General features: G+C 40.6%; 1 long non-coding RNA gene across 1 annotated transcript; it reads right to left on the bottom strand.

Annotated features, from left to right (window-relative positions):
* Positions 1–10784: 10784 nt before the first annotated feature.
* Positions 10785–19819, bottom strand: LOC138826779 (uncharacterized). Its single transcript, XR_011371848.1, has 3 exons — positions 19733–19819; positions 11124–11260; positions 10785–10871 (listed from the first exon to the last, which is right to left on the bottom strand). It is a non-coding gene; the product is annotated as an uncharacterized lncRNA (long non-coding RNA).
* Between the last annotated feature and the right edge of the window lie 4784 nt (positions 19820–24603).

Raw genomic sequence — 24603 nt, forward strand, 5'->3', positions numbered from 1 at the left:
AGTGACTTTCTTCTTTCACTTCCTAGATGAAATGTGCCTGGCCAACAGTTCAGTCTGCTTCGCATTTTCTAAAATCTCTGTGTATAAATGACCAGGCTTGGGTGGCTTACAAAATCCTTTTGGAGGCTGAGATCTGAGGATCATGGTTTGGAGCCAGCCCAGGCAGAAGACTCCATGAGATGCTTATCTTCAGTTAATCAGCATGAAGTTAGAAGTAGAGCTGTGGTTCAAATGGTAGAGCACTGTCTTTACCTGGAGTGCTAAGAGACATCATGCAGGGCCTGAGTTCAAGCCCCAGTACCAGTGTGCATGCATACACACACACACACACACACACACACTCACTTTAAATAAATAACTAATCCAACCCTTTTGCAGACAGGATGAAGTCCAAGTCACAGGTGCTTGCAAGAAAGAACATGCTAATTATACTCAGTTGTACAGGCTTCTGAATAGGGAGAAACTCACATCTCATCATATCTTCTTTAAGGATAAGCACATGGCTCACTTCTATCTTTCAAAAAGGTCGTTGGAGGTGGCTTTGCTCTCTTCCTCCACACCTGAAGCAGGTGCACCTCCAACAGGTGCATTGTTTACCATGTGTTCCTCACTGCAGTAGCTGACCTGATGGTATTTATTTGTCTTTTCGCATGGAATGTGAGCTCCCAAAAACTGACACCTGTTTTCTGCATAGTTATATCCTTGAGGCTAAGAAGAATGTCATGCATGCCATAGGTGCTGATGAATAGTTGATAATTGAATGGTCCTAATTGGTATCCACTCCCACTTTATGTTTTCACAAGGACTCTAAATTTGCATGCTCTGCTATCATTTGTTTATGCACATTCTAAGAAGAGCTATATTGTTTAACATCAACCCTGAGTGGAAAACTCAAACATACATTGTTCATAATCTTTCTATAAACTAGTAGCACATACCTATCTTACCTATTTTTGAAATTTGTGTTTTAATCCTTAATGCAGGAGACAGGGTTTCACTATATTGCCCAAGTTGGCCATGAATTAGTTGTTTCACGCTCCCAAGTGCTGGGTGTACAGGTATATGGTATCATACCCTGTACCCCAGTCATTTTCAAATTCTCTTTTGTAGACTGCAAGACTAAAACATGGAGAAGTTAGGTAAATTTCCCAGGAGTTTTGTTGGGATAAGAAAAATGAAAGCTGAGACCCTCTGCTGAAATATTTAGTAATTTTTTCTGACATAATACTGCTTGTCTATAAAGACTATTTGGTTAAAAATTAATGCAATAAATAATTCTCCCCACCCTTTGTAAGACAGTCGTGTTACAATAGCCCAGCTGGCCTAGAGCTCTGTTTCCCAGCCTCAGACTCTTGACAGATGGATTTACAAGATTGCATCACAATGACCAGCTACTTTGTCCACTTAAGAAAATGTCTGCCTTAGGGCTAGGAAGGAGGCTTAGTGGTAGAGTGCTTGCCTTGCATGCATGAGGCCCTGGGTTCGATTCCTCAGCAACACATAAGCAAAAAGAAAAAAGCCGGAAGTGGCGCTGTGGCTCAAGTGGTAGAATGCTAGCCTTGAGCTGAAGAGCTGAGGGACAGTGCCCAGGCCCAGAGTTCAGGCCCCACAGCCAGACTCCCCCCCCCCCCCCCGCCAAAAAAAAAAAAAGAAAAAGAAAAATGTCTGCCTTGTACCTATTCTAGAGGAAAAGAAAGTAACAAGTAATAAATCATTGATTGAAAGCTACTTGCCCATAAATAATCCATCAGTGCATTTCCTTGTGAATTCAGCCTTTCTGTTGGTAGCCCTCTGCTGGTCCTGCATATCCTCATTCTGTGGGACTTAACCAGGCTACTTAAGTTTACCAACTGGGTGCTAGTGACTCAGGCCTGTAATCCTGGCCACTCAACAGGCTGAGATCTGATGATTGCTATTTGAAGCCAGCTGGGGCAAGAAATTTGGGAAACTTTTATCTCCAATTAATCACCAAAAAAGCCTGAAGTGGAAGTGTGGCTCAGGTAGTACAATCTTGGCCTCGAATGAAATAGCTAAGGCTAAGTATTGAGTTCAAGTCCCAGTACTGGAACAAAATAATGATGATAATCATCATCATCATCATCATCATCATCAACCTACGCCCATCCAGTTCTCAACCCAGACATTTCCTCCTGTGATCTTGCCAACTCCTCAGCCCACAAAAGGCCCTTCTGCTCTCAGGAAGCACAAATCTCCTTCCTCTTAACTCCCTTATGGTAGCCAAAACTCTACTAATTTACTACCAGTCCGGCTTCGGTCAAGTTACTTAACCTCTTCTGTGCCTCTGTTCCTTAGTCCTTGGATGGGATTTACTCATACCAAAGCATAGACAGAACCTTATCTTTACCAGTCAAGTGTTCTGGACTCTAGTGATAAGACTTCTCCACTTAGGAAGCTGAACTCTTACTCCATTTAATTTAATTAGACAATCCCTAACTGTTGCCAATTTCAAAGAGAAATCAGAGGACAGATTTGTCTTGTTTGCCAACTTATGCAGCACGTGGCTGAACAAGGCAGAGACTGGGAGTTCCAGCTTGGTCATATCTAGAATCCTACTATGCCTGAGACATTGTCCAAAACCAACCAACCAACCAAATAAACAAACCAAGACAGTTGCTAATTAATAACTTAAGTACATAGAGAGTCTTATTTCAAAAGATGAAATTTTGGATTAATTATTATAAGGACAGACCCTTACAGAAGAAAGTAGTAGTGAGAAACAATACACAAAAGAGAATTTTAAAATAACTGTATAATAAATAATGCAACGGGGCTGGGAAGGTGGCTCAGTGGTAGAGTGCTTGCCTTGCATGCATGAGGCCCTGGATTCGATTTCTCAGCACCACATAAGCAGAAAAAAACAGAAGTGGGGTTGAGGCTCAAGTGGTAGAGTGCTAGCCTTGAGCTGAAGAGCTGAGGGACAGTGCCCAGGCCCAGAGTTCAGGCCCCACGACAGACAAAAATAAATCAATGAATAAATAAATAAATAAATAATAAATAGATAGATAAAGCAACAAAAGAGCATTCAATTCCCCATGAGATAGTTACAGCAAATAGTTGTTACCAAATAGTAGATTATTGTTCAAGCCTATCACCCCCCCCAAAAAAAAAAGTGGCTAAAGAAGTATATCTTATGCTATTTTACCTCAGTGAGTTATTGGAAAATAATTTGACCTGAAGTAAATCCAAACTTAAATCTCCAGGATTGAGCTTGAACTTTCATGAAGTATTATTTAGTTTAAGCCTCGAATGACTTGACTCGCACATTAGTGGCTCTTACATCCCTGCCAAATCTTCCTGAAAATACTTGTCTTGGTTTTCCAGGATGACACTGATTTGATACAGAAACTGAGTATATATTTAAAAAGTTAAAATAGAGAGAAAGAAGTAGGTAACCAGGTGATAGTTATAGAAGTACATTGCATATACACATGAAAGAGTATAATACCACCCACCAAAATCATTTAAAAGGAGTAGAAAGGGTAAAGGATTAAAGAGTACTGTAGAGAGGGGTGGTTTGACCAAAGCACGTTAGATGCATGTTGTAAACATCACAATGGAGCCACTTTGTAGAATTAATCAGTGCTAATAAAACTTAGATAAATGAACTGTCCAAGCTGAGCCTGGTTTTGAATTAAAGTCTTATCCCTAGCGCCAAGAAAATGCCTGCTGCCTTCCTAGCATATGTGTTCAATACTTGTATTTGCATTCGCCAATTATTTCCCCTCAGAGATGCTGTGTGACTGCTTTTAATTTGGACATGCTAGAGTGCTTTGTCCAATATCCAAACCTCACAAATAAATGTTTGGATGGAAAACTGATTAATGGTTCCATGTCTATCTCCGTGCCAAAGTATGTGCACAGATTCTAATCCACTGGGATCCATGCCCAACACAGTTGATGATCCTGTGATCCAGGAGATTATTGTCAAATGTCTCAACTAGAATCGTTCAGCCAAGTGGCTCTGTACTTGAATGTAAAAATCAATGTAGGTTTGTATCCACTATAAACTTAGATGTTTCTAGCATTTTTGTAATGGTAAACATTAAACAACTCTGCAGTGAAAGTAGTCATAATTACTAACTTTTTTTTGTTTCATTTTGCCACACTTTTATTTGAACAACCTTTTGTTAAGCATTTTAATAGAATTCAGCTGTTTCTAGGGTTTTTTAAATTAACTTAAATGCATTTTAATTTGGGCCCGAAGACAGTTAACTACTAACTAACTAAATACCAAAGATTTGTTACAAAAGCAATATTTCAATTCTTAGTGATGCTTATCTTTAGGATTTCCCTTTTGCTTTTTTTTTTTTTTTGGTACTGGTCCTGAGGCTTGAATACAAGGCCTAGGCACTGTCTCTCAGCTTCTTTGGCTTAAGGTTAGCTCTCTTCCACTTAAACTACAGCTCTACTTTGCGCTTATTTTTTTTTAGTGTTTGATTGGAGAGAAGGGTCTCAAGGTCTTTCCTGCCCAGGCTTGCTTTGTAATCCTCAGCTCTCAGCCTCTTGAATAGCATGCCATGTAATGAAAACAGCATATTTTAAGGTCCCAGAGCTGTGAGAGCAAAGGGACTGCTAGGACACTGTCTGCTACCCAGATGTCAGGGTAAGCAGGAGAGATGAAGAGGATGCTGGGTAGAGATGGGAGGAAAACAAGTCAATGTCTACTAAGGAGCTGAAATTTTAATCAGGCATTTTAGGATAGCACTGGAGGATTTTATGCAAAGTAGTGTGATTAGATGTGCATTTTAGAAACAATGTTCAGAAGAAAAAGGAGGGGCTAAAGGTTGATGAGACTAGGCTGTGAAGACAAAAGGCAGGGTGCAGAGAGATAAGAGGAGATGGTTTTAGGGCAATGGAAAGAAATGCGCTAGAAAGCAAGGGTGACACTATGTATGAAAACCACTGCCTTGGGTGTCTGTTGCATGACACCAAGCCAAAAATGCACAATGAAGAACTTAGGGGTTTATCAGCCAGCTGCTGGTGGTTCACACCTGTAATTCTAGCTACTTAGGAGGCTGAGATCTAAGGATACCAGTTCAAAGCAAACCCAGGCAGCATTATTCCCACTAAACTACAAAAAAACACAGCACAACTAACAAACAAAAAACAGGTGGAACTGTGGCTCAAGTGGTACAGCACTAGCCTGGAGCAAAAAACGCTTAGGGACAGTGTCTAGGCCCCTAGAAAGCCCCAGAAACTGGCCCCAGAAAAGAAAGAAGCCCATCATAAGGGGATTGCAAAATATCCAACTGGAGGTATCTAACTGGTAGGTAGTTATATGTGTGATGCTTAGGAGAACGTTCCAGTGACAGGGTAAGAGAGAGACAGAGAGAGAGACAGAGAAACAGAGAGGCAGAGAGGCAGAGAGGGAGGCAGCAGGTTATTATCAGTCTTTTATTCAATAAAAACAAAACAAAACTATTGTTGGATGCTGGTGGCACATGTATACTGTACTCTTGGTTCCTCAGCAAGCTGAGGAAGGAAGGAAGGCAACTTTAAAGCCAGTCTAGGCTTCATAGGAAGACTCTGTCTCAAAAATCCAAGAATCAGCCAGGTGTCAGTAGTTCACACCTTAATCTGAGCCACTCAGGAGGCTGAGATCTGAGGATCAAGATTCAAGGCAGGAAATTCTGTGAGACTCTTATCTCCAACCAAAAAGTCAGAAATGGTGCTGTGGCTCAAAGTGGTAGAACACTAGCCTTGAGCACAAAAGCTCAGGGACAGCACCCGGGCTCATTCAAAAACACACACATTCAACAACAACAACAACAACAAACCCAAGAATCAACTTCAAGTTACCAATAATAAATACCCACACAGAGAACACGTACTTGACATAAATCTTACTGAGTGAAACTGAGGAGAGCATCGTATATTTGCATTGCCATCACACCTAATATTATTATTGTACATAATCAATTTGCTTTCCAAAGTAAGTTTTTACTTTTATGGTTGAATTGCTAGATAATTCGGGGGTTACTTTTTAGAGTCACATTTTCTCTTAGCTTTTTATTTTTTTTGACAGTCCTGGGGCTTGAACTTAGGGCCTGGACACTATCCCTGAGCTTCTTTTGCTCAAGGCTAACACTACCACTTGAGCTACAGCGCCACTTCTAGCTTTTCCTGTTTATGTGGTGCTGAGCTCAGGGCTTTATGCATGCTAGCCAAGCACTCTACCACTAAGCCACATTCCCAGCCTTTCTCATAGCTTCAATCTCATCAAAGGAATAGGAACAATAGCTTCTATGAATGAATATGAACATACTATATTGAAAAATACAAAACCTCTTCTCTCACAATCTAGGTTTTTCTGATAGAACTTTTAGCTCTCTTAGCCTGGTCTATAGTATACTAACTGTAGCAAAGATAATCTCAAAATGAAGCTAATTTCAATTGATTAGAATATACTGTTTTTTAATAAAGATTATGTTTAAATACTTGATCAATTGTTTTGAGTCATGATTATGAAGTAGTTAATTTTTTCAGTATCAATAGTTTCAGATCATGATTTATAAAGCATGGATAACTAGGTCAATTAATTGACTTGCCATAACTGATGATAATTCTAATTTAACAGCCAATTAGACCTTTCAGATTCAATGAAAATTTCCATTAAACTGTATTTGAGGACATAGAAAGAGGAACTTGTCCTGAGCATTAATTAGATCATTAGAAATTAGTCTTCCTGTCTCCAGTCTTATGTATCCTGAATTTATAATTAAATTCTTTCTAAATAGCAATGTATTCATGTCACTCTTCAGCTCAAAAACTTCAGTGGCACTGACAAAAGCTGTCCAGTTGATTGTAGGGATGGTTTCCAAATATTCTAAAAAGTCAGCTCTGCCTAAACAATAAAAAATTAAGCATACAAATATATATTTCCTCCATCTAAAATTGTGTACTCTATAATTATTCAATGTTGTAAAGTGTAAATATCTCAGAGTTCATTGCTAATAATAATGGCTTCAATTCATGTCTCAAATGACCTCATCTGTTCGACTAATTAGATAGGAGCTTCTCCTAATTACACTATCATTTGCTTTTTTACTTCCTAACAGAGCTGTCAAGCATGGGTAGAGATTTTAGTATTGCAGTTTCTTTGATGTTTGACCATTTTTTCACTCTAATCTTCTATCTGTGATTCCTTTGCAAGGAACTTTTAGGAACTGGCTTTTTAGGCATTGTGTGTAACGTTTCGAAGTCGGCTCTCTGTGTCACCATCCATCCTCAGTCACTTCCTCTTTCCAGAAAAGAAGCCAATGTTAAGCCCATCACCACTGGAGTTTGAGTTCGAGTGGAAGTGACAGAGCAGGAGAGGAAGAGGGCTCTGGACGAGGGGGAGATGGCCCACTGCTGCTGAGGTAAGATGAGTGCAGAAGTGGAATCGGGAAGGAGAAGAGCCCCAGAGGAGCACTTCCCTTCTGTCTTGCCGCCACCTTCTCTCCTACAGACGCTGTACTAAAGCACTATACTGTAGGGTTTGTGGGGAAGAAGAATCAAGACTCATGTAAGGGTAGAGGATGTGGGTGGAAGGAGAGAAGGAAGATCTGGAGGCCTGCAGCTGGAGGGAAATGAACAAGGCTTGTGTGGTCAGCACGGTGTGGCCTATTATGCAAGGACTCCTTGTAAATTGTTTAAAGATCTTTGGACCGCCCATACATGTCTCAGGGCTAACAGACACTATTAGATAATTATTATTTAAGTTTTATCATTGTTTTTATTATGTCAAGTCAGGGAAAATACACAGAACATTTCCAGGGATCTTCAGTCTCTAGACATCCGAAAAACGGTTCACTATTACTTTTCTCCAAAATTTCTCTGGAAATACGGACCGCTGTTTGCTGACTTATGTATCCAGGGAGATAGTTGGAAGACTAGTTTCAAATGTATGTCAAAGCAAATACATAAAAATATTTGGAACTGAATTTTTCCAATCATAGCATTCTTATTCAGGATTGGGAAAGCATTAAAGAAGCGTTTACAGCTCTCTGGTGGCGATGATTTGACTTCAGATGAGAAAATGCTGGTTATTGTTTTCTCCCCAATACTTTCTAACCCTCTCTTGTTCTTGTAAAGGAAAACATTGTTTTATGAGACCATCGCTGGGACTGAAGAAATGTCTATTGGTATGTAACACACCGTCCAAACCATTTTGTATTATGACTTTTTAGAGTGTTCTCCATGTGAGAAAAATTTGTGTAATTTTCTCCCAAACTCTTGACAAAGCACAGTCTCATACACAGAGCCTTAAACATTTCAATAGAATTGTTTTTGTAAATTCTATACTGTCACTTTCTGAAAAGGAAACTTTAAAGAAGAAATTTTCCACACAGCTGTGGGAATGAGTGGGTCTCTAAGGATCGCGTTTCTCACCTTGAAATGTCAGAACATGGAGAGATAGTTTCCTCCAATCCTCTCAGGAGTCTGGGTTTCAGAAACACAAATATGGATGACATGCTTTTAGAGTGTCCACTCAGGAATGGAACTTCTTCACTCAAGGTAATACGGAAAGGAGGGAAGTAATTAAACTAGAATAGTGACTCAGTCTTTAACCTTGAATATAAGGGTGATTAAAACTGAGGTCTGAATCTATATGCACATTAAACACTATCTTTATTCACAATGAACAAAACGACTTGCAAATATGTATAATGTACTCAGATTCCTGTAGTTGCTCTTCTTTGGTCGGTTGTGGGACCTGAACTCCGCCTGGCCCTGTCCCTCAACGCTTCAGCTCAAGGATAGCACTCTAACATTTGAGCTACAGCGCCACTTCTGGCTTTTTGTGCTTATGTGGTGCTGAGAAATGGAACCCAGGGGCTCATGCATGCAAGGCAAGAACTCTACCACTGAGCCAACTTCCCAGCCCAGTTGCTCTTAAAAGTAGTAAAATGTGCCAGGCACTGGAGGCTCTTGCCTGTAATCCTAGCTACTCAGGAGGCTGAGATCTGAGGACTGCAATTCAATGCCAGCATGGGCAGGAAAGTCCATGAAACTCTTATCTACCAGAAAACAAGAGGTGGCACTGTGGCTCACACTGGTAGAGGATTAGTTCTGAGCAAAAGAGCTCAGGGACAGAACCCAGGTATGGAGTTCAAGCCCTACGCCACCACCACCACAAACAACCAAAACTAGTAAAATGCCAGAGAGGTGCCAGATTCTTGGTAGTTCTTGCCAGCAGCTGTTCCTTAGCTGAACTTTCAAGTAGAATGTTGATCTGATATGAATATATGTGTGTCTTCAAAATTCATGTCAAAATCATATCCACTACATGGTGCTTTTAAGAGGTGAGGCTTTTGGGGAAGTGGTTATGTGAGAAGAGTTTCACATTTATGAAGATTAAAGCCTTTATAAAAGAGTTGCCTTGCCCTTCCACGGCCTCTGCCTTATGAGGAAACCCCAAGAAGACTCATCTAGATGGCTGAAAGTCAGTCCTCTCCAGAAACCAAAAGCTGATGGTACCTTGATCTTAAACTTCCCAGTTTCTGAAACTGTGAGGAATAAATGCCCATTACTTACAAATTATTTGATCAGAGAGTTTTGTTTTGTTTTTTCCATTCCTGGGGCTTGAGCTCAAGGCCTAGATGCTGTCCCTGAGCTCTTTTGCTCAAGGCTAGCTCTCCATCCCTTGAGCCACAGCACCACTTCTGGCCTTTTCTGAGTAGTTAATTGGAGATAAGAGTCTCACAGACATTCCTGCCTGGGCGGGCTTGTAACATTGATCCTCAGATCTCGGCCTCCTCAGTAATGAGGGTTAAAGGGGTGAGCCACCAGCACCCGGCTTCCTTTGGTTTTGTTTTTTTTTTTTTAAAGAAAAGTTTTAAAAAACAGATTGTTTTAGATCGTCTGCTTTCTGTATCAGTAGTCTCCAAATGGGGACATACAAAGACACTTCCATGTGAGTATGGAAAGTCTGAAGGGACTCCATTTCCTTATTCCTAACTTTTATATGTCCTTGGCTTTGAAAGTGATCTGATTGAACATATGACTGTGTTCAAGGAGCTGAGCCAGTTTTCCTCTCCCACCTTGCCCTTTTCCTCCATAAAAAGTAAGGTGACCAGCTCGGCCCTTCTATACTTAATACGCACACTGTGCCAGGGTGTGAAAATGCCCGAGAGAGCCAAGTACAGGGAGAGCTCAGAGCTATTGCTGTCAGGGAAGCCTCATTAAATGGAGCTGTAAATCCACAGTAGGACATTATATAGTTCCTTCCCTTATGCATGTCTTTGTGCAAGGTGTTAGAAATCAGCTATTTGGGCTCATGGGGCGATGTTTTCTGAAATGAGACGTATTGTAGAATGGGAGGAGCAATAGCGATGACTATTTTTGCGTAATGATCATTTTTGTTTTCCCAAATTATAGGCAAAAAATAAAATGTTTCCTCTGAGAGGGAGTACAATAGTGCAGAAAAAAGTGGGGGAGAGGGGGGCGGGATCAGGGAAGTGTATAGACCTTCTTTCATCCAGGGTGCAATTTGGTGTTTGACCTCTGTCCTCTAGTTAGCTCATGCTTTACCCTGACGCATGCATTAACTTCCATCAGCATGCACGGAACCTTGTCATCCGTGAGAATGGGGATACCAGTGGTACCCAGACTCCAATCATAAACCACAGATGCTATTTTTTTTCTTCACTTGTTAGTTTAGATAATTATTAGGTTGTGTTTGGAAGCTAGTTCCCCGACTTGAGCATAGCTCTTGTCTTAGCTACTTTTGTGTCACAGCAACAAAAATACATGGCATAAACAACTTAAGGATGTGGAGATTTATTTTGGCTCCTAAGTTGGAGTGCTGTGTGTGCTTGGGCAGAACATCATGTTGACAGGAGACGATGGCAGGAGAGTTTCTTTACCTTGTGGTTGTAGACAGGAAGGAGAGAAAAGAAAGAGAGAGAGGGAGAAGGGGAGAAAGATCAGAGAAAGAAGAGTGAGAAAAGGAAGGAAGGGGCCAGGGATAAGAAAGCCTCAAAGGCTTCCTCTATCTCCCTCTATAATCTACTTCCTTTAGATCCTTTCTGAGTACTTACATTCTCAGAACCTCCCAAAATAGCATCCCAGCTGAGACCCAAGCCTCCAACCCATGAGCCTTTGAGGGGAATACTTACTATTCACACTGTAACAGATCCCATCTGGTCCACACTCCAGTACTGCGGATAGTCTTTCTGTTCATTTCCATATCACCGATTTTTCACCCTCTATTGTTTATTTTCAATCAGGATCTCTATTAGTAAGCTTTCTGGAACTATGACAAAATAGTTGAGATTAATTAATTTACATGAAAGAAAGCGTATTTTGGCATACAGTTTTGGAATTCTGGTCAGTCATGAATTGGTCCCATAACTTTGGACCTGTGGCACAAAAAGCATTATCAGGAGGAGCATAGGGCAGAGCAAAATTGTTCTCCTTGTCAGCCATGAAGCAAAACGACAGAGTCCCAGTAACCTAAGAACTTACCATTAGGCCCTGACTCCTTATGGTTCTACCACTTCCAATACCACTATCCCGGGAACAAGCCTTTGGCATGCCAACCTTTGGGGAAACTTAGTCAAACAACACTAATATCCAAACATGCTGTTTCTTTCCTATCTTAAATATGTCCCTGTTATAAATATGCCCTCCAAGGACCATTGGAGTCACAGTGATACACATGGAAATAAAGAATTGTCTTAGCAAGGCAAAATTCATGTGTGCACTGAAAGGTGCCACATCAGCCAGAAATCTGGCAAGCAAGCACACAGAGCAGACACTGCTCAGTAGACCCCACCCCTCTGTTCAGATTGGCTGAATTCAGGTTTACAATCTGCTTGCGATTGGCTAGCCTGAATAGGGTAAGATGTATTTACATAAGGTGATTTTGAAATAAGATTAACAGCTCCCAAGTAATTCTCAAGATATACCCACACCCTCTACTATTTCTTTCTTTCTTCTGTCAGGCCTGGGGCTTGAACTCAGGGCCTGAGCACTTTTCATGAGCTTCTTTTTGCTCAAAGCCAACACTCTACCACTTGAGCCACAGTGCCACTTCCAGCTTTTTCTGTTTATGTGGTACTGAGGAATTGAACCCAGAGCTTCATGCATGCTAGGCAAGCACTCCAACACTAAGCCACATTCCCAGCCCATCCTCTACTATTTCTTGAACAGTCAGGGGTGTGTTGTAATTCCATCTTGAAGAGAAACCAGTTTAAGACAAAACTACATTTTCCAAATCCTTTCTTATCAATAGAAAAGTTTCTTTCACAATCCTCTTGTAAGTCACTTCCTATTTTGTTCTCATTTCTAACAAAAATCCCCCAAAGGAAATGCCTATACTTGCTTTCCCTGATTCCTCTTCTCCCCTTGCTTTCAGCCCTTTAAAGGTAACATGATTAAGCTTTCACCCATCATTCTAATAAAAGTTTGTACCTCGGGCTGGGGTAGGGGAGGATAGGGGAGAGAGGAGTATGGGAGGTGAAGGAGGGAAGGGATAGTGGGACAACACCAAGGGAGGGGTAACAATGTTCGACAAGTGATATACTCATTACCTTACTCATGTAACTGTATCTCCTCTGTACAGCATCTTTACAATAAAAAATAAAAAATTCAAGCCGGGCGCTGGTGGCTCACGCCTGTAATCCTAGCTACTCAGGAGGCTGAGATCTGAGGATCGCGGTTCAAAGCCAGCCCGGGCAGGAGAGACCGTGAGACTCCTATCTCCAATAAACCACCAGAAAACCGGAAGTGGCGCTGTAGCTCAAGTGGTAGAGTGCTCGCCTTGAGCTGAAGAGCTGAGGGACAGCGCCCAAGCCCAGAGTTCAAACCCCACGACCGACAAAAAAAAAAAAAAAAAAAAAAAAATTCGTTAATGACTTTCTCAGTTCCTAAATCCAGAGATCAATTCTGCCTTCATCTTACTTGATCTGTCAGCAAGATTTAATTTTTTTGTTTTTTTTTTTGGGGGGGGGGCAGTCGTGGGGCCTGAACTGTGGGCCTGGGCGCTGTCCCTCAGCTCTTCAGCTCAAGGCTAGCGCTCTACCACTTGAGCCACAGCACCACTTCCGGCTTTTTTCTTTTTGCTTATGTGGTGCTGAGGAATCGAACCCAGGGCCTCATGCATGCAAGGCAAGCACTCTACCACTGAGCCACCTTCCCAGCCCCAAGATTTAATATAGTTGAAGTATATCTCCTCTTAATTGAATTTTCCTCCTTGATAAAAAATTTCGACAAGACATTAGTTTTGCTCGCTTTCTTTCTTTCTTTCTTTCTCTCTCTCTCTCTCTCTCTCTCTCTCTCTCTCTCTCTCTCTCTCTCTCTCTCTCTCTCTCTCTCTCTCTCTCTCTCTCTCTCTCTTTCTTTCTTTCTTGTCGGTTTTGGGGCTGGACCTGGGTGCTGTCCCTGAGCTCTTCAGCTCAAGGTGAGTGTTCTACTTGAGCCATAGCGCCACTTCAGGCTTTCTGGTGGTTTATTGGAGATAAGAGTCTCAAGGACTCTCTTGCCTGAGCTGGCTTTGAACCATGATCCTCAGATCTCATCCTCTTTTTTTTTTTTTTTTTTTTTGCTTTTTTTGCTTATGTGGTGCTAAGGAATCGAACCCAGGGCCTCTGGCATGCAAGGCAAGCACTTTACCTCTGAGCCACCTTCCCAGCCCCAGATCTCATCCTCTTGAGTAGCTAGTACTACAGGCATAAGCCACTGGCACCTGGCTATTCTCTTTTTTGAGTTAACTTGTTTATTTTTCTCTTCACTTCATCTTTAACATATTGACCTGTCATAAGGCTTAGTACATGACCTTCTTCTCCCAGTCACTCCTTGTATGATCTCATGCCAGCCAACCTCCAGCCTTAAACAGCAGAGTCTGCATGCCGGTGATTCTCAAATGTGTCTGTCCATTGTAGCCTATCCTCCTGAACATCAGATTCTCTACCTCTCCCTCCTCCGCTTTTTCCTCCTTCTCTCCTCCCTGTTTCATGTTATATATTAAATGCATCTAGAAATCTTGCAACCCACCTCCAAAAATATCCACAGTCACCCCCCTTCTCACTAGCCTGCTCTGAGATACCATCATTCTTTACGTGGATTATTCAAGGCCCTCCTCAGAGGTGTCCCTATTTCCACTCTTTTTTTTTTAATAAGTTTTTTTATTGTGAAAATACTGTACAGAGGGGTTACAGTTACATGAGCAAGGTAATGAGTACATTTCTTATCCAGCATTGTTGCTTCCTCCTTTGTTTTGCCCTACCATCCCTTCCCTCCCACCTCCTCAGCTACACCCCCACTTCCTATCCCCCCTCCTAAATTGTAAAGTTCGTTTTTTGACATAGCGTCTTGTACATCTCATTGTTGCAATGGGTCAACCTGTATCCCTATTTAAACATTTTGTTTTTTCCCTTCCCCTCCCCAAATTATACCAACATCAAATACAGGGAAAACAGGGGTTATACTGTGGGGGAGGGACATATAAAGCAACCAAAAAAATTACATGGTACCTTATAATAAATACATTAGAAACAATAGCAAGGAAGAAAAAGACCTTGTGTCCCTATCTTGGGGTTCATTTCACTTAACAACATCTCATCTGAGCTTTTCTGGTCGTCCCAGACATATACTAGTTATTGCAAATAACAATTTCCACTCTTGTCTCCTTACAGTCCATTCTCAACAAAACCACCATGACCCTTTCAGAAGGTAGATCAACTCATACTATTCCCCTATCTACAACTCTCCAGTTACCGATACACATTTCTGAGCGGCCTAAAGAACCCCCACCCTCTTTTATCCCCTTCCATCTCTGCCCCCCTTCCCCCTCCCTTTCCCCATCCCATACAAACCTGCACTGGCAGACACTCTAAGCATGCAAAGTAAGCATAAGCTTTGTTCCCGTTGCCTGGAACTTCCAGAAATAGTGTTTCTAGCTGATAATTGCTAATAAAAACAAAAACAACCCCGCCCCCTACCCTACATCTGGAAAGCTGTTATTGGTGTTCATGCCCATAATCCTAGCTACTCAAGAGGTTAAGATCTGATAACCACAATACATACCCAGCCTGGGTAGGAAACTCTGTGAGACTCTTCTATCTAATAAACTACTTAGATAAAGCTAGATGCAGCTTAAATGACAGAGCGCTAGCCTTGAGCAACAGAAGTTCAGCAACAGAGCCCAGGCTCTGAGTTTAAGCTCCAGGACCAGCACCAAAAGCAAACTTGTTAAAAAAAGAATATATGGCTTATTTATGTAGATAATGATCACAGAAAACTCAGATATTGATGTATTAGAAATGTATAATGTTGGGGTGGGCATGTGGCTTAGTGGTAGAGTGCTTGCCTAGCATGCATGAAGCTGTGGGTTTGATTCCTCACTACCACAGAAAAAGCCAAAAGTGGTGCTGTGGTTCAAGTGGTAGAGTGTTAGCCTTGAGCAAAAGAAGCTCAGGACAGTGCCCAAGCCCTAAGTTCAAGCCCCAGGACTGGCCAAAATTTAAAAAAAGAAATTTATAATATTGTTAAGATCACTAGGATCCCATCAACTTCCAGACATGGATGAAATGGAAGAAAGAAATTGATGTCAACTCTGGTATGAATATGAAAGTGTTTTATACACAACTATGAGAAACATGAAAAACTTGGAATTCACAGGCACGGATTTAAATGATGAAGAGGTTGAAAAGAAACATTAAATGAATGTGATCATTATCTAGTAGGACAGAAGACTTCAACCTTCCAATTTATAAAGAAATATTATACACATGGTGACCAGCTGTACTCCATCTCCACCGACGACTGAACCAAAGGAAATGGGTCTAAACCTTGGCTGTGGGATTTAGCTTAAATATAAAGAATGGTTTCTTGACAGCCAGGGTCATAAAATCCTGAGCAAATTCCTGTTGAATCGCCTTCCTTGGCTATCTTTTAGGAACATAAAGTACTTTACCATCTGCCAAAAATGAATGTATTGTGGAGTTTCTGGACACTTCTTTATGAGTCAATACAATCAGATGTGATATTTCCACCCATCAAGATTTGCATGGTTGATTTTTGGTTGTTTTTTCATTTCTGAGAAGAGGTGTTTTAGTGTTGGAATTTTGCTTCTACCAAGAAATTTTTCTACAGAAGGTTAAAACATTATCCTCTACTTCATTTAAAGAAAAAAATATGTATGGCTCATTTTTATTGCTCTCTAAAAGTTACTCCGTGTTGTAAGATAGTTAGACATAATTAAATATTGGCTTATTCATCCATTTAGGATGACATGCCAGTTTGTGCTTCAATATTTTATCTTCCTGTAGCTTGATCACTATTTCCAAGAGACCTGGATCAGTGCATTTCCACTTGGAAAAATAGTATTTCACTGCCATAGAAAGCAAGGCATAGGAGTTACTTTCAGCAATAAAAACCATGGTGTTTTATCTGTATTTTGCAAGTATTTAAGTTTATATTTTCCTCTGGAAAATAACACTTGAGTGCCTGAGTGTAAGAATTTAGCTCTGTGTGATGATGCTTCTTTTCTGAGTAAATCAGACAAAGAAGCTAAGTGTAAAGTTCATCATCCATGCATGTGGAGGGGGGGAATGAATAAATAATGCCAGATTTACATCTATCTTCCTTTCTGCCTTCCATCTTTCCTTCCTCCTTTATCTGACTTTCTTTGTTCCTTTATTTCTCTCTTCATCTCTTCCCATTCCTTCCTTCTTTCTTTCTTTTTTCTTTCTTTCTTTCTTTCTTTCTTTCTTTCTTTCTTTCTTTCTTTCTTTCTTTCTTTCTTTCTTTCTCTCTCTTTCTTTCTTTCTTTCCCTCTTTCTTCCCTTCCCTTCCCTCCCTCCCTCCCTCCCTCCCTCTCCTACTCCCCCTCCCTCCCTCCCTCCCTTCCTTTCCTTCTTGTATGGAGGCTAAAACTGAAGTCCTTGCGCTCTTGTATGGATGTATACTGGACCAATATTGAGTACACATTGCCATAGAAATTTATTTAGTCTTTCTTCCCTAGTCAAGAAATCAATGTAGGGCTGGGAAGGTGGCTCAGTGGTAGAGCGCTTACCTTGTATGCATGAGGCCCTGGGTTCAATTCCTCAGCACCACATAAGCAGGGGAAAAAAAGCCAGAAGTGGCACTGTGGCTCAAGTGGTAGAGCGCTAGCCTTGAGCTGAAGAGCTGAGGGACAGCGCTCAGGCCCCGAATTCAGGCCCCACGACCGGAACCCTCCCCCCCCAAAAAAGAAATCAGTTTAAAACAAAAGTTCTTTTAATTACACTTACATTTTCATCTCCTCTTATCTTTTTCTTTTATCATTTTTTGGAGGAGGGGGTCCGGTCGTGGGGCCTGAATTCTGGGCCTGAGTGCTGTCCCTCAGCTCTTCAGCTGAAGACTAGTGCTCTACCACTTGAGCCACAGCGCCACTTCTGGCTTTTTTCTTTTTGCTTATGTGGTGCTGAGGAATCGAACCCAGGGCCTCATGCATGCAAGGCAAGTGCTCTACCACTGAGCCACCTTCCCAGCCCTTCTCTTATCTTTTTAGATATATTATTTTAAAAATCAAAAGCACAAACCCTTCTTATCTCACATCTGCTGTTCCTTGAGAGAACCAATGGTTAATTTTAGTGTTTTGCTTACTTATTACTCCATGGGGATCCATTTTTATGGATAGATTTCCTATAGTAACTACTAAGGTATACGTGCAATAAATAATAGTGACTGGGACTGAGTCTAATTACTTTTACAAACTGCATTTTAAGTTACACTTTTCACTTGCTATAGAGCCTCCTGCTGGTAGAGGGTGTAGTTAACCTTGGCAACATTTATAATAATAAAATATAATTATATATTGTATATAATTACATAATTATAATAAATAAGGATAATCTTATATATAATTGTAATTATTGTTATTATCTTTAAATAGTTGTACAAAGGGGTTCAATTCAACATGGACAATATTTTGTAATGCACTGGGGTTCAGGGACTGTAGGAAAGCAGCTCTGAGGCTGTGCCTCAAAGGTGCTGCACCTTCTTTGTGAGATTTATGCTTTCCGATGAACTTCTCCCAATTGTGAGCAAATGGTTTTCCTATCAAAATAATTCTTAGAGAGTAAGCAATACATCACATCTGTGAAGGAAGATAGGGAAACAACACTCACTGAAAGCTGTGGAGTGATAAAGGGGAGACAAATGGGGAAAGGGAGAAAAAGCAAAGGCATTGAACAATTAGAACACACTAAAACACAATGAACAGCAAGAGTAAAACAAATCCTGGGAGGTGGGAATAGTGTGTAAGATGAACAGACAGTGAAGGAAGGCAGAAATGGCCAAAACACTTTGTGTACATGTGTGAATCTAGAACAGTGAACTCAGGTGAGATTTGTTTGTGAAGTGGAGATACATTGTATGTATGTGTGTGTGTGTGTGTGTGTGTGTGTGTGTGTGTGTGTGTGTATGTGTGTATCACCATTTTGAAGTAAAACCTAATTAATTATAATTAGTCAATACCTATAATTAGTTTTCATTATTAATAGTATTTGTTCTACTAGTATTCCTGTGAATTGATACTAAAACTATGATTAATATCAAATAGTTGATACTAATAAAAGTGGGATAAAAGTAACATATCCAAGTACAATATAAGCCAACTAATAAAAAAATACTTTGGCCACACTACTCACATAAGTTACTTGGTAAATATTTTTTATCTTAAAACTGAAAGCTTTATCTTCTTAGTTAGGAGAGGCTTAAACTCTGTCTGCTGACCTCAGCCTTTGCTTATTAGAGCATGCACTTTGGTCTTGTCTTGTTGAGAATTCTCACCCAGATGCACTTTGATTAGGATTTTGTGAACAGATGTTGGGTAACCCGCGTGTTTCTAAAGACATGTTTTTTTGTGTGTTTTGCACAGTGCATCAAGAGATAAGGCAGAGAGAGGTTTTATCTTATCTGTGGCCATATTTCCTACCAGCAATTGAAAACATTTTTAACATGCTGTTAAAAACAGTCTACGGAGCTAGGATTTTTTTTCTCTCACCTTAAACCAATACAGTTAATTACGTGGATACATGCTTATCTCCCCTGCATGAAAAATTGATCAATTGGAACGGGTGGCATAATGTCTATCTTTTAATTCAATGCTTTTGCTTAAGACTATTTAGAGAAAGGGACACTGTATGTGTGTGTGTGTGTGTGTGTGTGTGTGTGTGTGTGTGTGTGTGTGTGTGTGTGTGTGTACATGTGCCAGTTGTAGGGCTTGAACGAAGGGCCTGTGTGCTATCCCTGAAGTTTATTGCTCAAGGCTAGTGCTCTACACTTGTGCCACAACTACACTTCCAGCTTGTTGTGGTTTAATTTGAGATAAGTCTATGAATTTTCATGCCCTAGTTAGCTTCGAGCTGCAATTCTCAGATTTCAGCTTTCTGAGTAGCCATAATTACAGGTGTGAGCCACCAGCACCAGCTGGATAATATTTTTAACTAAAGCTATCATATATACAATTAATTTACTTTTTATTTTAGCTGTATCTTTTACCTAAAGCAATAGTTTGAAAAAAAGATGGTTAAATCAAGGCCTAAAATATTCAGGGTAGCTATTCACCCTCATACAGAATTTGAACTAAACATCTGGGGTTTAACATTAGATTGCTTTGTTTAATTGAATTCCTTTGTTTAATTGACTATGTGTCTTCATAAAATAGTATCTGAAACAGCCAGTCATTAATGAATAAGGTTCCTATAAAGGAAAAAAAATTCCCTAAAAAAGTAAATACCTCACATTACTGTGGCATTCCAGAGGCTTTCCTCAAAGTGGTGGTTTTCCTTATTTGTACACAAACACAATAGTGAAGACGTCAGAGAATGTCAGCAAAAATTCTAACTGGGGTCACCGGGCTAAATTCCTGAGGAGCGCAGAGCTCAGACTGCAGAGATAAGAACTCTGGGCCTTTGTGAGGTCATTGAACGGTTGAAGTTTGAATTCTGGACCTTCTACCCAAATAAGATTGCTACACAGTCTCTCTCTCCTCTTTACTAATAATTGATGGCAAAGTAAACAGCTGTCTCCTGCAGGGAGATACCCTCTTAAGAGTGCTTATTGTCTTTTGCATCTCTCTCCAAGTACACAAGGGAGAAAACAAGACCCTATCTTTAAAACAGCCAACAAAAAATAGGGCTGGAGGCATGACTCAGCAGTAGAGTTCAAGATCTTGAGTTCAAACCCAATAAACAAAGAAATAACTAAGACATTCATTCTAGACGTAGGGGGGAAATTAAATGTATAAGGATATCTTTAATTCTGTAATTAAATTCTTTAAATCTGACTTGTAGTATAGTATAGCTGACATTGCTTAGTTCCATAATGTGTAGAGACACAGCTGAGTACAATATTCAGTGCAGCTCACTTGGTTTTACTTGCATGGTAAGAATTATTGAACATGGCCACAGAAACCGTTGTTTTTCTTGCTTGTTTTTTGTTTTTGTATATTCTGGCAGTGGGACTTGAACTCAGTGCTTCCCCTCTCATTTGGCTTTTCCTCTTAAGCCATACCTCCACTTTGGGCTTTTTTTTTTTTTGTGGTTAATTGGGCAAAACAGTCTCATGGACTTTTCTGCCCAGGTTAGCTTTGAATTGTGGATCCTCAGATCTCAGTCTCCTGAGTTGGGTATGAACCTATTAGCCTCTGGCCTTGGTTTTGTTTTGAGACAGTCTTATTATGTAGGCTAAGCTAGAGTTGAACTCACAGGTTTATTACTTCAGTCTCCTGGTACTGAGATTATAGGCCTGCACTAGCACCCTTGACTCTGCTGCTGGGTTTTATTTTTTAAATTTATTGACTTTACTGTTAGTATAGAGGCGATATACACTGAATGACAAGTACATGAGTCAGGCAATGAGTACATTACCTTTCACACCGTGTCTTCTGTTTCCTCATTCTATCCCAGCCCCTCCCTCCTGTCTCCATCCACAAGTTGTATAGTTCACGTTCACCCACGTCCAGTGAGCTCCACTATTGCACCTTTTCACCCTTTTTCCCTCGAGTTCTGTGACCTTCCCCAATCCTCCTGAAGATGGACACAGAATACGCCATACAGAAAGAATGCTACTGTTCTTCAAACAAAATATTAGCATCAGTTAGTTGTACAAGAGGATTGGATTTTAACGTGTGCTTTTATGGATACAATGCATCTTGATGAGTCATCTCCCTCCCTTCTCCCTCTTCCTTCCTCCCCTTCTCATGCTAGTCTAATCAAGTTTCACACATGTACATAGCTTAGGAAGATTTTAGCCCCTTTCATTCTCCCTCTCTGTTTGTCCACCCCAGCCTAGAAATGATTCATCTTCCCAGTATTCTTTTTTGTTGTTCTTGTTGGTTGTGGGGCTTGAACTCAGGGCCTGGGCACTGTCCATGAGGTCTTTCAAGCAAGCCACAGCTCCAGTTTTGGGGTGGTTAATTGGAGATAAGAGTCTCACATACTTTCCTGCTCAGGCTGGATTTGAACTGTGATCCTCAGATCTCAGCCTCCTGAGTAGCTAGTATTATGAGTGTGAGCCACCGACACTTGGCTCCTTAGTGTTCTTTTTGTTATAATGCATGTTAATTGTTCAAAAGTTTCAGCACATACCTGCAGTATTTATTACTGTTCTTAACATGTATTTAGAGAATAAAGGATTTGGAATCATGAGCTAGGCATCTATATATTTTTGGACACCTGAGTACATGATAGCGTCTTACTGAGGAAATATGTCAGTACAATGACAATTTGTCCTATGATGGCCATTCCATTCTTCCTCTTCACACATCGATGCAAATTTTACCTAACAATGCACTGGCTTTAGCATTATAATTTTCCTTTTAGCTATTTGCTAAGCACTGAAAGCCATCCCAATGACAAGGACTATTAAATGACCATTATACTAATAAACAAAATATGCTTTCCCTATGGTCTTTCTGGCAAAAACAATGGCATTTACTTCACATTTGCATAGATCATCACTTGTGTTGACAGCTTGCTTGGGAGTAAGAACAAGGTAAAATGTCTATGATAGCAGAAAATAAACAACAACAACAACATAGTCAGACCTTTAATTAAGCCAGTATAGCTACCATTTCTTTTTTTTTCTTTTTCTTTTTTTACTTTCATGATGATATGAAAGAATGATGGATTCAGTGGAACCTCTGCTTTGAATTTTTTTTTTTGCCAGTCCTGGGGCTTGAACTCAGGGCCTGGGCACTGTCCCTGAGCTTCTTTTGCTCAAGGCTAGTGCTGTATCACTTGAGCCACAGCACCACTTCTGGCTTTTTCTCTTTATGTGTACTAAGGCGTTGAACCCAAGGATTCATGCATGGTAGGCAATCACTCTACCACTAAGCCACATTCCCAGCCCCTCTGCTTTGAATTTTGAATTTCCATTTTCTCCTGGACTAGTGAATGATCCTAAGATTCTCTAACAAAATGCTAGGCATCATCACAAACTATGGCTCCCAGTCTGCCAAGCGATCAATAAGATGTGTTTCTAAGATACAATGTTTAAATGTCTATTAGTGTATGAAGTGCATTTTGCCTTCTGACATTTCCAGCTTATGATGGGTTGTAAGCTGAGAGTAAATAGTAAGAGCATGTTTCTTTAAATTTGGGAAATTTAAACCTTTTGTGACATGAATATAGACCTGGCAAATATGTGTGTGTGTGTGTGTGTGTGTGTGTGTGTGTGTGGTGTGTGTGTGTGCCAGTTCTGGGATTTGAACTCATGGCCTGGATACAATCCCTAAGCTTCTTTTTTGCTTAAGGCTAGTGTACTCTATCACTTGAGACAGAGCTCCAATTACAGCTTTTTTGTGGAGTAGTTTATTTGAGATAAGAGTCTCACGGCCTTTCCTGGCCTGGCTGGCTTCAAACCTGGATCCTAAGATCTCAGCCTCCTGAGTAGTTAGGATTACAGTTATGAGCCACCTCCCCCTAGTTTGACAAACTGCTTTTAAAATTGTTCTTATTTTTTTAATCTTATTTTATTTTTTTGCCAGTCCTGGGGCTTGAACTCAGGTCCTGGGTGCTATCCCTGAGCTTCTTTTACTCAAGGCTAGCACTCTACCACTTGAGCCACAGTGCCAATTCCAGCTTTTTCTGTGTATGTGGTACTGAGGAATCGAACCCAGGGTTTCATGCATGCCAGGCAAGCACTCTACCACTGAGCCACCTTTCCCACTCCTGTTTTAGTTTTAGTTTTGTTTTAAAGAGTGATACTCCAGATAATTAAGAGAAGAGACTTACCAGGGAAGCAGCTGAAGTATAGAGGGACGTTGATAGAGAGGGCACCACTAGACGGCGCCAGACCCTTCAATTGCTATGACTAGTGTCACTTAAGTAAAACTTTCCTATGCCAGCTAATACTCAATCATTTTCTCCTCCCATAGAAAAGATCTACTATGTCAGTTCATGATCTTTGAAATCCCAGGAATGTACAGAGGCCTAATTCCTGACAGGATGAGCTTGATAGAACATTTAGAATCAGTGGCATTTTTATTATTTTGTTGAAATAACTTCGATAGAGGGTAACACCTAGGATTTGGGAGGAAAAACATTTTTCTCATGTCTGTGTTTACAGGTTCAATGAAGTCTGTGTCGGGGGTACATGCTGATTGCTTTTACACAAGGCACAATTTGCCCTTTATCCTAGCAAATAGACAGCTGCCAGGAGAACCCCTTGGCCCAAAATAGCTCTCCACCAGCCTGTCACTCACCTAAAATCCATCAGGGTGGTGATCTCTAACCTTTTCAAAGCTAGGGCTCTTTACAAGCACAATTTTCATGGACTTGTATGTGGTAAATCTTGAACTCTTTATATTATAAATGTTTAATTAATATATATATATAAAGAAATATATTTAATAATAAATACATAAGGTATTTACATGACAAAAATATCATGAAAATAATGTAGCTTCAGTAATACCTTTTATTTATTCTTTATTTTATTGTTCTTTTTTTTGGGGGGGGTTGGTTGTGGGGCTTGAACTCTGGGCCTTGACACTGTTTCTTAGCTCGTCAGCTCAAGGAGAGTGCTCTACCACTTGAGCCACAGTGCCACTTCTGGTTTTCTGGAGGTTAATTGGAGATGAGTCTCATGGACGTTCCTGCCCAGGCTGGCTTTGAACCATAGTCTTCAGCTCTCAGCCTCCTGAGTAGCTAGTATTACAAGTGTGAGCCACCGGTGCCCAGCTTTTATTGTTATTTATTTATTTATTTTTTGGTCGGGTCATGGGGTCTGAACTCTGGACCTGGGCTCTGTCCCTCAGCTCTTCAGCTCAAGGCTAGCGCTCTACCACTTGAGCCACAGCGCCACTTCTGGCTTTTTTCTTTTTGCTTATGTGTTGCTGAGGAATCGAACCCAGGGCCTCATGCAGGCAAGGCAAGCGCTCTACCACTGAGCCACCTTCCCAGCCCTTTATTGTTATTCTTAAGGTGATGTACAGAGGTTATAATGAGAAAAGTCAGGTAATGAGTAATTTCTTTTTGGAAAATGTCACCCCTTCCTTCTCTGTCTCCCAGTTTTTCCCCCCATTGGTAGTTTTAGATCTCATCAGTCTATTTGAAAAGGTAGCAGAGAAATATACAAAATAAATTTCTTGAATAGTAGTAAAAG

Source organism: Dipodomys merriami, unplaced genomic scaffold (genome assembly GCF_024711535.1).
Source record: "Dipodomys merriami isolate MVZ:Mamm:240054 unplaced genomic scaffold, mDipMer1.0.p SCAF_15, whole genome shotgun sequence".
NCBI lineage: Eukaryota > Metazoa > Chordata > Mammalia > Rodentia > Heteromyidae > Dipodomys > Dipodomys merriami.